General features: G+C 38.2%; 1 protein-coding gene across 1 annotated transcript in view; it reads right to left on the reverse strand.

The window, feature by feature from the left end:
- TENM2 (teneurin transmembrane protein 2) overlaps window positions 1–17,506 on the reverse strand; it is a 1,665,603-nt gene that overhangs the window by 1,256,786 nt on the left and 391,311 nt on the right. The window contains exon 8 of the mRNA XM_051794292.1: window positions 17,381–17,441. The gene's annotated coding sequence lies outside the window, so the exon portion shown is untranslated. The remainder of the gene's footprint in view (window positions 1–17,380; window positions 17,442–17,506) is intronic.

Raw genomic sequence — 17,506 nt, forward strand, 5'->3', positions numbered from 1 at the left:
TGTTTAGTGGGGTCCTGCCATTTCTATTTTACCTGTGCTTCAGTCAACTACACAAGTTCTCAACATTTTAACTTTCCTTGACAGCTTCAGAAACTTGGGCAGATGAATTCCCCAGAGTCCTATCACTGAAGAGTCTCTTTGCCTTCATCTATTTAATTAGGTCAAAACAGAACTTCTTTCAGTACTTGTTATAATCAAGGGCAAATTGGGTATCAAGATACATTGGTCAGAGGCAGTTGTCCCTGATTATTTGTACTCATGTAAATGAGTACAAAATGTATTATAAACACAATACACTTGAAAAACCATTAGCATTTCCTAAGATGCTCTTAGGTGGCATACAATGTTTACCTCCAAATGGAGGAAACAGAACGAGGAATGATTTTTATTTTTCTTTTGGTCTCAGAAATGAACAAAGCTGGTGTACAGAAATGGTAATAAGGAGTTATCATAACCTGAGGGAATCTATTAAATTTCAATTAAGAGTATAAACTTCAGGCTATAAAACTGAAAGGGACAAACATCCCTTCAGACCAGAATGAAAGACATCTTTAAAAATCAGATCCTAAAGGACTAGATAGATTAAATCCTTGCATAAGCTTAAAAATCCCAATTCACAACCAGCAGAAAATAGAGCTAGTCTAATTTATTCATGGTGTATTTTATTGTATTCAACAGAATAGAACATTATTTTGCTGTGTTGAGCTGTAACCCCCTACTCATAGAGGTAGCTTTTGATTTCAGTTCCATTGCCTTGGGCAAACATGGCTGAGGATCCACAAGGCTGTGTCAGGTGCTGATTGATTCATTTGAAACTGGGAGATAATAGAAACTGCTCAAATTGACTGCAAGAAAGAGAAATGTGAATTGGGACATTAGGCAAATTACAAACCCGTTTTGTAATCTTAATTTTAAGAATTAGTTTAACATGAGAAACACAAGGATTTTAATTCAAAATTTTCTCATAAGCTTACCAGAGCCCATTACAATTTATCTGTTGGATTACATTCCCTAAATTTTGTGGAGATTAGAGACTATATGAAGCCTATAAAACTGGAAGTTAAAAAGGCATGTTCTAGACATTCATTTATCATTTATTCATTCAAGAAACTCAATTTCTTTGGTGCTCAGTGTGTGTTTTCCAAGTAGCAGAAGGACCTCATTTAACACACTGTCTTCATACAGTCTTTTTAGTAAGCTCTTGCTAAATTAAGCCCTCAAAGTTAGAATAATGCAATTAGGAAAACAGAACAGGAACAAGAGTAGCAGCACAGCCTTCTGTCACTAAAATACAAGTGACAATAACCACTGCAGACTGCCACTAAGTCGAGTGTAAAGGTGTAAGAGGTACTGTGGGTATTACAGCCTTGGCTCTGTCTGGCAAATGTACTGTATAAACAATATAAACACATCTTGATCTTTAAATACTGATACTAAAGGGAGGGATAATTTTCCCAGCTCTGTCCTGTTCCTGCACCTTAACCTCCAGCTCTCATTTTACCATCAGTCATGTAAGAGATTAGTGCTTACAAGAAGTCTCTCAAGGGAGCATTGGGAAAGGACAGGAAATTGGACAGCTTGGCATAAAGACATCCCACCTTTCCAGTGCAGCTGTCTGTGAGATGAAGCTCCTTCTCATGTATTTTTAACATCAGGTTTGGTACCACCACACAACACATATGCAAACAAAATAAACCAAAACTGGAATTAAACGAGAAATGAAACATAAATACTATCAGTTAATAAAGACTGGAGTACTGACAAGGCACAATAATTGTTTTCCTGAATTCCCTTAAATTGGAGATTTCTTCTTTGAAGACTTTAACTTGACAGACAGGGTATAACCTGCTATGAAACACAACTGAGACACAAGATAAAGTGTACATTGTCTTTTATGACAGTTTGTTACCTAAGAGTCCAATATTTGGGAGACAAATTTTGAAATAAAAACTTGCATTTTGTAACTAAATACTCGTATAGCAAACATAAAAATGTCTTAGAAGTTAAAGCTGCTGACACCATTATTCATATTTGTCTTACAGCTGAAAAATAACATGAATATTGTCAGGAGTAACATCTGCCATGCAGACACTCGAAATAATCCCACTTGCTGCAGATTCCCCAATGTGTCACACGCTGGGTTCCCCTGCGATGCTGGCAGGGTAGAATGATATCAAAGCATTAAGGGAGATGATAAAATTGCTCTACACAAGTGTTCAATTTTTTACTAATAAGGCTTTCTTACTAATAAGGGTTGTTTCTCTATGTTATGGTTGAGGGTAGGTCAGACCCCAAGCACAGGGAACCCTCGTCTCTCCCTGAGGAGAGTTTTGCAGCCTTGGACCACGTGAAATCAGAGTCCATTAACTCTTGCTAAGCCATTCTCACTCATTAATGACTGGTCATAGAACAGTTGGATTGGATGGGGCCTTAAGTACCATCTCTTTCCAACCCCTCTGCCAAGGCCAGGGTCACCTTCCACTATCCCAGTTTGCTCCAAGCCCCATCCAACCTGGCCTTGGAACTTCCAGGGATGGGGCAGCCACAGCTTCTCTGGGCAACCTGTGCCAGGCCCTCACCACCCTCTCAAGGAAGAATTTTTTCCTTATATCAAATATATATATATACATATATGGAAATGTTAAATAGGTAGGATGCAAAAGTAATGAAAATACTGTAAGGATGGCTCTCTGAAACAGAACAATATACATTTATGTTGGAGAGTGATTAATCAAGACTCAGAAGGTCTACATACAGAGATGAGAAACAGCAAAGATCCCCAGGCTAACTAGTATTAACCTATTACTCAGCATTTTATTTATTTATATCCTATTCTCTTGTACAATGTATTGACTTGAAACTCGATAATTTTGGTGGCAGCAACTGAACCTGAGTAAGAGCTGAAGATGCTGTGCTGTGTAAGATGCACCTCACAGCCAGGACTGCTAGATCCATGTCACTGTTGGCTTAGGGAAACTCTGGACTTAGTTTCATTCATTTCACAACAGAGACATGTCTGCAAATAGCATTGGCCTTTCCTGATGAAATCTTTATTATGAATATATGAATATATCTACAGACACTATGGACAGAAATGAGAATATTAAGTGCCCAAGTGATGGCCATAACTAAAAAAAAACTATATTATTTAAAAAAAAAAAAGCATTCAGACTGTGGGCTTGCACCATAGTACTTAAAAAGAATGTCAGTAGAGAAATGCTACTTCCAATATATCTAATTTTATGGCAGCTCTGTTACTCAGAGGTTCTCAGTACAGTTAATAGATATTCAGCTGCTCCTGTCTGTCAAATGGCTACTCCTTGAGTCGGATTCCCTTTATTGAAATAGGACTTTGTTCATCTGCAAAACATGAACTGCATAGCTAAGTGCTAAGTGGAACTAAAACACACAAAAAAATTGGGGGTAAACAAATTCCAAAGCTCACTTCTTGCATGGCCAAGGGCAGAGTACTGGATTAAATCTGACAAATTTCACCCTTAATTCCATTTCTCTCCAAACCACTTATTATTCTACCAATATTGATAGAGACAGCATCTTGAATGACACGTTTATCAGGGAGATTAGGTAGTGTCTGTAAACTTCTCTCCTGAAGGGTAAATGTCACCATGGGCTGTTATTTGCATAATACATGAGGAAATGAAAAATTGGAGCTTCTTCAATTGTTTTTGAAAATGAATTTTTTTGCTGCCATTCACATCTTGATGCAAATGCTTAAACATGCAGCATAAATGGCCATAAGCATTAATCACTATTCAATTAACACCTGTTCTTGTATTCAACCATATCTACTGTCAATTAGAAATGCTGTAGTAGTAGTAAGCAACAATGCTGTCAATGTTTGTAGGTTTTACAGTACTGTGCAGCTGGAGATTTTAATTAAGAGGGAGATTCCTAAAAAACTGAGAAGGGGATATCTCATTTCACTTATACCTATTAATATCAGTCCACATGGCAAAAGGTTGAAGGAATCACACTGCAAAGCTGAAAACATGGGAAACCAAACAGTCTTGAGCTATGATAGCCTGAAAAACTATGGGGAAAAAAATCAATCTGTTCAACACAACGTAGGAAAGTAGTCTCAAACAACAATTATGTGGGAAGGTTTTCAACCCAAACCTGACTGAAATAGAAAACAACATGTAAATGTGTCTAAAATGTGTAAATGAAAGCTCTGGTATATATGCAGAAACACTGAATAGTCATCTCTAAACCACAGCCTGGGCAAATTATAGCTGTGAATTAGAAATTGTTCTGTTCTAATCAGTGCGAGCTGGTGCAGAGAACAGGAAAAGGGACAGCAGCAGGCTAAGACTTTGACCCTCTTTTTGTACTTCCTTCCTGGACAATTCTGATGATGAATATCAGATTTTAGCTCCATTAGTTGCACATGACGGCAATCTGCACATTCATTCCCCATTATAACCTCCATTTTTCCATATTATTCTATTTTCTAAAATTACTGCATGTTTAATGGCAGCTTCACAGAAAATCTCCCGCACTGACACAAGCTGATCAAGCATACGTGATTTCCTTCCTACAACAGTCATATCATGCTCTGCAGAGTTATTGCCAATGCCAGGACTTGTTGGGCCATAAGATCCTGTGATCACTATTATCCATCTGCACCAATATCCACCAGGCAGTTAAGGTCACAATAACCAGTGAATGACAGAGAAGGAGGTATATGCAAAACAGCAGCGATAAGACAGGATGGACTGTGAGCTCCTCATTAGCAACAAAGAGGCTGGAGCAGGGAAACAACAGCAGAGTAATGCATTTCATTGAGCCAGTGAGAGCAGCAGACACCATTTGTGTTTCTCCATTTCCAAATGGCTCTTAAAATGTTTTAATTTAGAGGAGAGAATATTATTTTCACACCACCTTTCCACAGTCTAGTCCTGAATGCTCCAAGTGTAAAAAAATCCCCACAGGGACTGCCTTTCCCCCTTCCCACCCAAGCTCAAGCAGAACCTTTTACTCTCTTGTAACTGCACAAGCCTATTTGTAACATGAGAGCCATGTAAATGTTCTGTACAAGGGCAGGACTGCAGCTGCAGGAAAAAGGACAAGTCAGTTTGTCTTCTGCTTGCTCACATTAAATGAATATGGCAAGTGGCCATGGAAAAAGGGAGGGTGGTGAAGTGTGTTTCCTAGAGCTGAGTGGTAAAACGTCTGTCCACACTTCAGAGAGCCCCAGGCAGTGAGGGTTCTCATATAATTACACAAAGGTGCCCTATTTTGTAATAATCAAGTGAGACATGAAGCAAGTAGTGCCACAAGCAAAACTACAAAATAAATGCTGCCATGTTGCCCAGGAGCAATGGCTCGGTTTGCTTGAGTGCACACTGCACAGACCTATGCGAACAGACCTTGACCATTTGATTATTCTAAATTTTTTCTGTGTAACATTTTAAACAAATCCCTGGGCCATGCTCAGACAAACTGTGACACAGTCCAGGCCCCACAGGAATGTAAGATGATCTTGCCTATAGCAATAGCCAATTAAGAGGCTTGGGTCATTTTTCTTTTTTAATTGAAGAAAAAAAGTTTAGTACGACACAGAAGACAGTATCATTGTGGGTTTCTTGTGAAAGTGTGGCAAGAGCTAGAGCAATGATAAAGGGGCAGGAGGCCTTTACTGTTATCACTGAAAACCAAATAAACTCAACAGATAAATAAATTAAAAGGACCAGAAACCTGCAAGGCCTGTGACATAACTATTAGATTTGTTCCTTGTGTGCATGCAACAGAATGAAAGCCCCTTAACAAACCCCAAAACATTAAAGTATAATATGCACTGAGGTTTTCCTAATGGTAGAATAGTTTGAGGTGAGAAACTTATGATCTCAGACACACAGATCTTCTTAGTAATGCTAATTCTCCAGATTTTGCTCCTGCTCACCAATTTACAGGTTTGATTGGGTTTTTTTAATTATTATTTTTTGTTGTGGGTTTATATATTTATTTATATTACAGATCATTTCCTGTTAATATATACCTCTACGACATGAACTTCTTCCAGAAAAATTTCCCAGTATGCCATCTTGATCTGCTAAACACTCTACTGATCCCATACTCTTTACTACTGACCCACTCCTTGGCCTGTTGTTCTGCAACATCCATTTGTGAGGCTGATTCCCTGGGCTTGGGTGTACAGCATTTCAAATTACAAATTTGGAATAATCTGGGGGAGCTGTTTCCAAGCATCTCAAGATCCCTCTGAATTCTGAGCACATCCCCAACTATGCATCTGTCACATGTAAATGCAATATAGTCACTCTTAATTCTATTGTCTGTGTCTAATGGAAATGTTCAGTTGTGCCACCTCTCTCTTTGGAACTGTCCCTGATACATTTTTCTAATCTGACAGTGAACCACTGAAAATTGCTCTGAGAATTGTTTTGTCAAACAATTTGTCAATCATGATGATGGGTTTTTTCCTCCAAAGTTGAGAAAAATTTCAAAGTATACTTGGAATGTTTAGGAATTAAACTACATGGGCTGAATGTAGTGAACGTAGGACACACACGAAAATAATTTTAGCAATATTAACTTCAGGAATATGTAGTAGCAAGAAATGTCTGATAGAAGAAAGAGACTAACTCTTACAAAAAATTAATGGAAAGCTCCATAGAGTGCAAAGCTTTCCTCAAGCAGAGCTTAAATTTCCTTTTCTTTTTTTTCCTCTTATCTGAATCAGTTCTTCCCTTATGTCTCTGTTCATGTTTTCTCACTAAGAACATGATTTCTCAAAAGTTCAGAATAAGTATTTCTGTAATTCTTCTATTCAACATTCTACTCTACGACAGCTAAGCAAGGGACTATTCACATTTTCACTCTTGGACAGGTTCTTCCCTCCAGCTGCACAGCAGTTGTCATTCATTACACCTTTCCTCTGCTAACTCATAAGCTTCAGGTGTCATTGGTTCCCTTGTTTGTTTTAGTTTAAAGAAATGATCACAATAAATATAGAGAAAGTTATGTAAATACAAAATATTTAGGAAGTAAACAGGAATATTCTCTCACAGAACGGGAGAAAATTATTTAATTTGAACCATTGCTTGTCTTATTAGCAATGTTTCTGAAATCCTGAATACCTGCTACAGAGCATTTTAATTCCAACAACCCCTTAAATACTAAACAATCTGGCCTCTTCCTTCTCTGTTATCTCTGTTTACTTGATATGCCCTGTGGCTTGACACCAAAAATTAGGTACTGATACTGGATTTTTCACAGTCTTTCTTACTTAAGTTCCTCACACAGATAAATTGAGATTAGAAGTAGTCCTTAGTTGTCATGAGTAAATTTAAGGATGCTATTGGCAGTGCACTGATAAATACAGTAGGAACTGTTGTCAAAAGGTGCATTTCTTCTTCCATCTCCTTCTTGCCATACTAAGGCCTGACAGTGGAGAGAATTCACTTCACTTGCAAAATTGATTAGTTTGGAAACAATCACTTGTGTAATTAAGATAGGTCAGGCCAAGTTTCTTTATAAATAATTCATCAGGAAACTACTCTATAAAAAGCTGGAGAAATGTCACTCCAGGTGCACTCTTTTAAACTATTTCTGTATAAATCAATTAAGGTGTTTTATTTTGACACCCGGTGTCAGTATTTACAAAACTTGGATAGACAAGTCCATCCCTGCAGCATGCATTTGCAAATAACTTTACTCATTAATGTTTAATTAAGACAGAGGAAAACTGTCCTTGATATTTTGCTGCAATTAGTGCTCTCTATACCCCACTGACTTTCCATGATGAATTACTTTTCAAATGCAAAGTGAAGTGATTAAATAAAACTGAAGATTCTCCAGCCATTGCACATTGCCCACCCTACAATTTTAAGTACATACAAAATGTACTGCTCAGCTGCAGCTGATAACTATTTGGTAAAGCTGTTATAAAACACCATACTAACCACCTAAATGGAAAAAAAAAATAAATTTTACATTCTTTCCAAACCGAAACTCTTAAAAGTGTTTGCAATGTCCTGAAAATCTTCTGATTTGGAAAAAATAAATGTCCAAATTCAGATCATATCCTCAAGGGCTCAGATTATTTTTTATTTTTAATCAGTAGAGCATACATTGACCAACTGCAGTTCTAAACTCTTTTACATTTGTGCAATGCTAAACTAAGGGACAATGCCCACATTTCACGGTATAACTGCCATAAAAATGCCTCAACTGTTTGAAAAACTGCATTTTAGTTCCACTACACATTTTGTTTGCAGAAATATTTTTCAGAGTGAAACAGGGTAAAATGCTGATAAAACATTTCAGAGATGAGATGTGCAATATTTGCTCTCGATGGCCTGCAACAGAGCCTTTTGAAAAGGAAGGCTTACTCCAAGCCTTTCATAGAAATTAAATCAACTTCATAAAACACTTCAATTTTGATGTAAAAATAACAGAAGTCTTTCAGAGTATTTCTTTCTTTTTTTTTCTTTTTCTGGCACTAATTAAAAAAGAATACTTTCCCTCAAAACATTTTAGCTTTTCCAGTTCCAGACCTAGACAGAGCTTAGAAATCTGGAGAAAAATCACACACTGAACTGGAGGGAAAAGGAGCTGGAGGGGCCTCTGCCTAAGGCCCAGTAAAAGGAAAAGAATGACAGTGGTAAAGGAATACATGGGATTATTTCAGAGACTGGACTGTGCTTTGGGTTCAAAGTTCTTCCACCAGAACGAAAGACTAAGCCAAGATCTGAGCTTGGAAGGTTTCCATGTACGAGAATGGATTGCTCTGGATAGGGAATTATTCTTGGGTTAACCTCACTGGCTCCAGAGGAGATTGCATATACTGTGTTGATTACACTGTGATTCAAATACACATAAACAAAACAAAAATATGGTGTTGAAAAGGCTTAACAGTGTCAGCAAGCTGCTTAGTCGAGGCTATTTTACCGTTTGTTATTTTATGGCCAGACTACTTTGGAAATAAAGTACAGAGACAGTGATGATTTCATGTTCTGACAATTTTAAAACGTGCTCTAGAAATCATAGAGGATAAGAATAGTTCTTCACGTTGACTCACAGGTCACCCTTTGTTTATTAAGGCTATCAAACAACCCCTCTGATCTGCACCAGAAACAAACCAACTGAACTCAAACCAAAGGCCACCAGAGCCCATATGCTGAATTCACAGCCTCTCTGGGACACGCTGCCCCTGTCATACAAAAACTGAACCATCTGCCTTGTCCATAGTAATGCTGAAACACAAGTTTTGCCTCCTGCAATGAGATAGAAAGGTTGCACTATTTAAGGTTGGAAACTATGGATTTAAAGAAGCCTGATTTAGAGAGCAGTATAAATGCTTTCATCTGGGATTTACTTGTGTGGTGAGAGTTTGTCTTGGGCAGGGAGGGTCAAAAGCAAACCTTTGATCTGTTTGGACTATATCTGTATCCTGTCATAGGCTTAATTTGATGTAGGGACTGTCTCAGGCTTAGGGTCCCTTTACCATTCTGACTTAATAGGAATAAGCCAAGTTCCTACACAGAGAGCCCACATCCCGCCAGCATCACACAGTTCCTTCTCCCAAGAAAGCATGCAGGACATGTATCCATAGCTGAAGCAGTTGTAGTAGGACAGATCAAACCGACAGGAATTAAAAAATAAGAAATAAATTTTAAAATGCTGTTGAAGAAGTACAAGAAGCCAAATTAAATGGATAGATAACAAGAGTTATGAATGGGGATCTTGCCCCATAAAGAAAGACATGACAAGGAACAGCTGATCCTGTTTTGCACTTGGGTAAGATGTTTTTCCTCAAGGGCCCTCAACCAAAAGTGTATCAGTAAAACAAAATATGACTAAAGGCCTTTACGCTGAATTGAACACCTATTTACACTGCAGGACTTGGGACAGCCCTTACATAACACCAATAGTGCTTCAGCTTTCTTAGGTGGATCTTTCTTTTCTAGAGTGCCCATTACAGCACAGAAAAATTGGTATGCAGCACTTACTTGCAGGTGAGAAGGACACCAGAGGAATAAAACCCCTCATGTTTGTCATTGTTCCCAAAGTAGTAACATGATTTAATACCCTATAGTGAGTCAGTAAAACAGTTTCTTAATCACTGAAAGCTGGAAATTTCACCTAATGTCACAGGGTTCTCTATACTTGACAGAATCTGTATCTTATGAGGACCACATGACTAAAAACCTCTATACATCCATTTACTTATTCCAGCAGTCTACAGTACTCAGCACATTTTGGTATGAATCTATGAAACAGAGTGATTACAAGAAAACCGTGAAACATTTATCTTAATTTCTGTACAACTGCAGAAGTTGTACTTACAAAGTCATTCTGCAGTTACAGCAGAAACATTCCCAGGCCTGCTCTGCCCAGTGCAAACAGCACAAACAGCTACATGTGCCACCTACAGCACATGAACATGACCTTGTTGCTATTCCTGATCTCAGAAAAGGGGATCCATATCTCCCCTGCCCGACCACGTGCCAGCTCAGCAGCCTGACCACCACTGCTTTTTGGTTGCCTGATCTCCAGGCCCTTTTACTGACTTCCTCTGAGACCAGTCTTAAGAGAGAAAGCCCTAAACTTTGCCAATGTGGGACTTTTCAGTTCCAGATATAAATGAGAACTGTATGATCTTGTACCTATTTCCAGTCTCTGCTTATTATTGATGAAAAAGCTGGTAAATATGATAATAGTAAAATTTTGGGGGGGACGTGAAAGTTCAAAAACAATAGTTCTGCCATCTTCCAAATACGGAGTCATACAGAAATAACTTTCCGAAGGTATAATTTCTCTGAAGGATTTAATTCCTTCATGTAATCTGTTCTAGTTTTGCTGCCCCTCAGCATCTCCTGTTCATCTCCTGTTCTACTTCCCTTCCCAATGTTCATTCTTCTTAATTACTGCTAACTATTCTCACCCCAGGGTACCCCAAAGGACATATATTGTCCTGCTCCTCAAGCTCTCTAGTTCTTAAACTAAGTCATTGGATCATTCAGGGGAGAAAGATAAAATCATGCCTGTGCTGACAAGTTCTTGGCTACAGTTTTAGGCCCAACATAACTTGGAAAAGTTGAAACATAATAAAACCCTAGGGAAGTGTGTGTGAGGGAAAATCTGACAGACCCTTAACTGCAGCAGCCCTACTGGATGCCACTTACAATAACAATTCAAAGACCTTGAGCTATCAAGCAGGTTTACTGATGGAGAACTCTTATCAAAGTTCCTGCTGTTAGTTCTGACAGATTCACCACACACGGCTGCACACGGTTACACTCACATTCACTCAAGTATACAAGAAATGTCTATTCCTAAGCCTCTAGGACTTTGCAGTAGTAATGTTTTAATTGCAAAGATGCTCAAGAGGGACTAATACCTGATGATGAAAGTTTTCTCGTAGTATGGAGCCTTTCCTATGATTTGAAAAGCAAGCTAAAAGTATGTTGTAGAGTTAAACAGTCTCTCCAACAACCCTGCACATATTTAAGGGGATTGGCAGCATAGAAATACTGTTCCCCTCTGATGTAGGTCTTTACACTTCTGGGATTTGTTTCCTCTTGTATGTGCAGTTGAATGGATGCTGAACTACTAATGAATCATATCAGCCAGCACTTCAGGGGGGAGCTTGCTCTGGGCAGATGCAATCACAGTTCTGCTGGCAAACTGTCTGGGCCAAACTGAGTACCTAAAGTGCTTTCTCCAAACCCATAATTATTAGGCATAAGAGCAGCCCTTTCAGTGTTACAGCATAAAATGGTAGAATTTGGTAGAATGCTTCGTCCACTTGGAGTAACTGTGAAGAAAAACATCACGTATAATACTAACATTTAACCAGGGAGTATTGACAGTGTTGTGCACCAAGGGACATGTCAGAGGAGAGGAAGTCTAGGCACTGGACACACGAGGCAGTCTGTGGAGATACACTACTTCAGAGGACAATTTAGAGCACCCTGAATCAGACTTCTGCTTCGAAGTGTCTATTGGAAAAGTACCTCTCTATTACCTACATTGGGAACTTTTTATTCATGATTTACAAAAAGAATAATTAAAACCAAAAAGTAAAAACAATATGAGAGTGATACTGAGAGGGAGACTTACAGATTCTTAAAAATACAGGCCTTGAGGGCTGTCTACACAGCTATTAAGAGGTCTCTCATTTTTCATGGGATGTTTTTCCCATGGGCAGCAGACACATGCACACATCACTTGGAAAGCATAGATATTACTGCAGTAAGAAAGAGAGGGGGGGGAAAAGCAAGCTGAGAATTCCTCTGCTTGAAATCAGGAACTAACTATAACATTTTATGAGACCTCCTACAATAACAAGTAATTCAATACCCAAAGTATTGGCTAATATAGCATGAATTTCTTTATGGTTTTGACTAGAAGTCCACTCAGGCAAGGTCTGCAGGAGTTTTCCACCTCCTAGTTATGCATTAAAACAAACATATTTACAGTTTCTTTCTGACCCCTTAAAACCAAGTCTTTATGTAAACTGAATATCTACAGCACAAGACAATGGGCACTGGAAACCAAGGTCCACATTCTGTTTTCAGCTCAGGCACTCAGACAGCTCAACTCAGGCTCTCCAACATGTTCTAGATGATTAAATAAAAAATTTAATAACAACCTGCTCTTTGTAGCTGTTTGTATCCACCTCTTTATGGACACCTTTGGAAAATACAGTCTCATCAGGAACAGATAATGAATGCTAGTTGTCTGGATAAAACAAAATTATTATCCCCAGAGCACAAAGCACATTAGAATTTTCAAGTTAAAGTAAATACTGGGTGTGAATTCAGAAACACACATTCTATTTACTTCCTATAAACAGGGAGAATTTCTTTCTAATACTTAAAAAAAAAACCCCGAACTAGATATCTAAGTATACATTTTGTGTAAAATCAACTATTGCTCTTTGGAATTGTTGAAAGACCTTTCATTGAATGTACATTTCAAACCATTTATCTTTAAAAGTGCTAAATCAGAAAGCATTTATAGGACCTAAACCAGCTGAAGAATACAAGTGGAGCTCTATTTTGTTCATGAATCACATTTCCAGCAAACAGCTGTAGAGGTGGCAAAACCAAAAATAAATTTGCATCAAGTGACAATGCAGTTAAAATTCCCATTGTATGGTTGGTGAACCAAGAAATAGGTAAGTGCCCTGCCCAGGTTATCTGCAGCCTTTGGTGGGACTGTGCAATAAGTTCACATTTCCTGAGTTCCATATTCTTAAATGAAAGACCTCCCTTATTTTTGAAGCAGCACATCTTGGAAATTAAAGTCTCACCTCTTAGATATTTTACTTTTCCTACACCCAAGTTATTTTTAGGGGTTTTTTTCTTCTACTTTTCTTATTTAGAGAAGCAACACCCCAGAGAAAGTGAAGTCTATCCACTAAGATCATGATGCCTATGACATTTTTGACAAGTTGATTTTTTGAACACTCTGAATGAAGCTGTTGTTTTGGCTGGTATTTATTTTTATGTTTTCTATTAATAGACTATCTTCCATCTCATTTGTCTTTCAAGATTCTGTGTGTTTGTGGCTTTTTAATGTCTTTCACTGTCAGAAATGCTTTGACTGACACACAGCCACCGCCTGAAAAACAACAGAATTCTGTCTTAAGGTGTCATCTTTATCTTCTTATAGAAAATCCACACAAGGATTTGATCAGTGGTTCTTATTTATAGGAGAGATTTTTGGAACTCATTATTAAAAATTGTATGCATATTTTATGGAGATTTTCCTCTTTGTTCCATTTTGTAACTCCAAGCTGAAACAGGCTGAACTGCTTCAGAAATAAAGTGAACATGAAGGAAATCCTTTCAAATCTATTCAGTACATTCAAATCCATTAGACAGAACAGCTCTCACATGAAAAAAAAATAATTTAAAATTAAAAAAGGCTACACAGAGAAATATATTGAAACACTAAGCATCACGACTACACCCTTTGCAACTGTGTCTTATCAAGCCCTCAGTCTACATTTCCCTTAGTAGGAGATTAATTTTATTTTTTGTGATGTTATACATCAAGTCTCTTTTGATTATATTTTTGATTATAACTATTATGAAGACTTTCTTCCTGAATATTTGGAAATTAAATAAATAAATAAATAAATAAAATAAATAAAAACACAAACACCGCCTTCAGAAAATTCCTGGGTTTTCCACTTGCCAACTGAAATCCTTGAACAAATGGGTTTAGGGCATTGCCATGGAACTGCTCTGTAGTCCCGCCCTGGCTCCTTCTGCCTGAGGGTCTCGTGTCATTAGCCTGTGCTCCTCTTTCCCTGCACTAAGAGCTACCACTCAGCTCCTTCCTGCCTTTTTTAATTGTGCAGCCTCTTTCTGCAGCTCCCAGAATCTGCTCAAGGCTAATACCCTCAGATAACCGCAGCAGCAAAATAGTTCCAATGGGCACCCTTAAAAGTTTCCTTTCACTCCTCAGTCAGTCGTAACCAGTTACTGGTGTTGCTCATTAAAAGTACAAGGAATACCTCCTCGTTATGGCTACAGCTTATCTAACATCCAATAGGTAAAAGGAAACTTTGCAAGAGCTCCCACTGGATTTTAATTGAAATAATAAAATTAAACTTGTCACTGGAACCATGCACAGACTTTGACTTACCCATTTGAATTGGTTCTTAGTCATCACTTGAGGAGAAAAATATTTACATAAATATTTTAACACAAACCTGTCAATTACATATGTAATATCCATAGTTATTCCTTGAAAGGTATCATAACTTTTAAATTGCTTCCTACTGAATCATTTCATGGCTTGTTGCCATGAGTCAGTTTAACTTCTCATCACTGCCCAGGAGTGAAATAGTGAGTACCTTCTTCCTTTCATACTTCAACTTGATTTATTAAATAAACATATACCTAATGTTTATTTGACATTGTAAGTAGTCAGAATTATCACTGCTCTGCAGCTCAAAATAATTGTCAGCAATGAATAATAGCTGAGATCTATTGCATTTCTGTCCTGAGGGACTGTCAGAGGTATTTAGTCACATACATTGTATAATTTGGTAGGTACTCACTATTTAAAAGGGGATAAAAAATGGCAAGTGCATTTCAGATTCTGCAGATCCCCCATTTTGGGACTTTTGTCATGTATTTGCACACCCAGCCCATCAAGATGCTCCTGTTAAGCCCACAAAGAATCTGCAATGCAGAACAGACCTGAATGTCTTAGTGACCTATATGCTGTTTGTAAAACAGAACACACCACAGCCTGGAGAGCTGATTCCCATCTTATCCATGCATTAGCTGGGACAAGGCATGGGAACCATTCTGCACAACAGGACCAAGCACACTCTCCTGCTTAGCAAGACTACTAAGGCTGAAAGTGAGAGGCAGAACCTTGAGCTTATATTTTCTAGTGTGGGTTCTGATCCAATTCTTAGACAGCACCTTAAGAAAACCACATATCTCCAGTCACAGCAGAGATATCCCTCTTACCCCCAGCATCCTTCAGATTCCCCAAACTTCTAAATTAGATGCTAATCAACTCCATTTCCAAGCAGATGAACTGCTTTGAAACAGGAGAAAATTACCCCTGTAGGCAAGATATTGGTGGATTTGAGCTGTTTGTTTGGGGTTTTTTATTTTATTCAAAATCATTGAACAGTGGCCACTGTCTTTGAAGAGGGGATGTCTCTCTCATTCCACATTTCCTGGGAGATGTCACAGCTGTGACAAGGAGGAGTTTATAATGCCACAGTTCGGTGCCTTCATAATTTATTCTCTCTGATTTTATGCTCTTTTAGTCTCCTGCTCAACCATCCACTAACAAGCAGTGATATTAGCCAATAAATCAAAGACATCTGCTTGTCACCACCAGATGCTTGGTCACATTGCAGCCGATTATGAGACATACAAAAGGACAATTTCATGTAGGGAGCTCTGTGGAGGTGTTCCACTGATATTCTGTTTGATAGGAGACCAGCGTGAGGTGAATGTAGTATAACTCAGTAACTTTTATGCCTCCTGGCAATGGAAAAGTAAGCTGAAATAAAACTGGGAAGTAAATTAGGACTTCACCTTTATGACTGTGTAATTTTGATCCTGCATCTACTCCTGAAGTACACTGACACAAGTTAGCATAAAAATAAATCTTTCAATTTGTCCATCTTGCATTGAGCTGGGCACAGAAAAAGCAGCTACTTTAATTTTCACAAAGAGCAGAAGAGGTGCTTAATATCAATTGTTACAAAGTGCATCAATTTTTCATGTGGCAGTCTTGCAAAAAAAATAATCCATTAGCCTTATCAGTCAAATGTACAACTAACACGCCCAGTGCAAAGACACTCTGATCTCTCTTTTTCTCTCTAATTTATTATAACAAACACCATTAATGGCAAGACCCAGTGACTATTTTGCAGAATGGAGGAGGGCAAAACTCTTGCAGAAATGATGCTCTAGCTTTCTTCTCAAAATTAAACACTTTACTCCAACACTGTACATGAAGCTGACAAAATATTATGCATTATTCCAACGTGCTATAAATAAAATCCATAGGAAAAGCAGTTTGCCAACTATTTCTGTATAGTTGGTAACAGTTCTAAAAGGAAGCACAGCATTTGCTGATTGCTCTCTAGAGAGAAACCTCTCTCCAAAGGGCTGCAAGGCTTTATACTGCTGGGTCACCAGCTGAAAGGACATTCAGGCTGGTTTTCTATATATCATCATGCTTCTTTTTAGTAGGTTTAATCTTTACAAAGTTTAATCTTTGTAAGATACCTGTCTTTTCCACTGGCATCTCAGACACACACAGTGGGGATGTCACCAGGGTGTCACCACACCGGTACTTTTTACTCACTCATTCTTGTATTTTAAAACTTCAGTAGCTTTAAAGAAGGACATGTACTAGCACTGATCAGACAGGTTCAGGTACAGTCCTGTCTTGTATTTTGGTTTAATTTCTGCCCTTGCAAATCTCAGATTTGAATGTCTGAGAATTTCCTTTGCTGAACATGGATACAGCCTCAGGCCATCCCAGTTCTGAGCAGTACAGTCAATGGGAGGACAATGACATCTAGAAGAGAATTTGTGATGTTAACACAATAAGCCCAACCAGCAGTTACCATTCAGTTAATTGGGACATTAATCACCACGCCATTCAGTGATGAAAAAATGTGAGCACGTGAAAGAAGTGGTATTAATATATATACATTTTCAATATTCTAATGAACCATGCTCTAACCACAGCTCCAGCCAGAAGCAGTTCATAGTGAAATGACAGCTTTATCAGTAGCATGGCATCAATTCTCACCATAGCAACACTAGACAAAAAAAGTCTGTTCCATTTCCTGATAGTAAATGATTGACATGTACCTTTTGTTTTAAGAAGCACTTACCTATGGCAGTTATCTTCCTATCTCATTGCCTGCTGCAGACTTACAGGTCAAGCCAAATGACCTGCAGGAAGAGAAGAGAAGAGAAAAATTATGCACGGGTGTAATACCAGGAAGAAAAAGCAAGAG

This window comes from Manacus candei, unplaced genomic scaffold (genome assembly GCF_025592945.1).
Source record: "Manacus candei isolate 608988 ecotype Guabito, Panama unplaced genomic scaffold, ASM2559294v1 h1tg000037l, whole genome shotgun sequence".
Taxonomy (NCBI): Eukaryota; Metazoa; Chordata; class Aves; order Passeriformes; family Pipridae; genus Manacus; species Manacus candei.